We start from the raw sequence: 1,425 nt of genomic DNA, 5'->3' as shown, positions 1-1,425 counted from the left end.
TCGGTACGTTGGGACTTTGAAAATATTCGGGCGTTCCAATCGCTCGTCTGTTGCATCATAGCGCGTCTCGGCGCAATCGACCGATTCGCTCGACCCATTATTTTCGATTTACGGCTAAAATAAATTTTTCTCATTTTATTCAATAACATATTCTTGCTTAGATAACTTTTTTACATAGGGATTAAGCATTTAGAACGATATAATGTTTAAAATAAGGGCACTTTACTCTTGACATTTTACGGTTTTTTCAATTTTCTGAAAAATCCTACCATTAGATTTTTTTAAAAATACGATATTCTTGCTTAACTAACGTTTCTACATAGGGATTAAGCATTTAGAACGAAATCTAATGTCAGAAAATGGCACTTTACTCTTGACATTTTTCGGTTTTTTCAATTTTCTGGAAAATCCTATCATTAGATTTTTTTAAAAATACGATATTCTTGCTTAACTAACGTTTTTACATAGGGATTAAGCATTTAGAACGAAATCTAATGTAGGAAAATGGTACTTTACTCTTGATCGGTACGTTGGGACTTAGAAAATATTCGGCCGTACGCGGCGCGTCTCGGCGCTTCGAACAGCTCCGGTGTCCCCATTATTTTCGATTTACGGCTAAAATAAATTTTTCTAATTTTTTTCAATAACATATTCTTGCTTAAATAACTTTTTTACATAGGGATTAAGCATTTAGAACGATACATTGTTTAAAATAATGGCACTTTACTCTTGACATTTTACGGTTTTTTCAATTTTCTGAAAAATCCTATCATTAGATTTTTTTAAAAATACGATATTCTTGCTTAACTAACGTTTCTACATAGGGATTAAGCATTTAGAACGAAATCTAATGTCAGAAAATGGCACTTTACTCTTGACATTTTTCGGTTTTTTCAATTTTCTGGAAAATCCTATCATTAGATTTTTTTAAAAATACGATATTCTTGCTTAACTAACGTTTTTACATAGGGATTAAGCATTTAGAACGAAATCTAATGTAGGAAAATGGTACTTTACTCTTGATCGGTACGTTGGGACTTAGAAAATATTCGGCCGTACGCGGCGCGTCTCGGCGCTTCGAACAGCTCCGGTGTCCCCATTATTTTCGATTTACGGCTAAAATAAATTTTTCTAATTTTTTTCAATAACATATTCTTGCTTAAATAACTTTTTTACATAGGGATTAAGCATTTAGAACGATACATTGTTTAAAATAATGGCACTTTACTCTTGACATTTTACGGTTTTTTCAATTTTCTGAAAAATCCTATCATTAGATTTTTTTAAAAATACGATATTCTTGCTTAACTAACGTTTCTACATAGGGATTAAGCATTTAGAACGAAATCTAATGTCAGAAAATGGCACTTTACTCTTGACATTTTTCGGTTTTTTCAATTTTCTGGAAAATCCTATCATTAGATT

The sequence above is a fragment of the Megalopta genalis genome, chromosome 11 (assembly GCF_051020955.1).
Source record: "Megalopta genalis isolate 19385.01 chromosome 11, iyMegGena1_principal, whole genome shotgun sequence".
Classification (NCBI taxonomy): domain Eukaryota; kingdom Metazoa; phylum Arthropoda; class Insecta; order Hymenoptera; family Halictidae; genus Megalopta; species Megalopta genalis.
The sequence above is the reverse complement of the archived record's forward strand: the minus strand, read 5'-3'. Positions refer to the sequence as shown.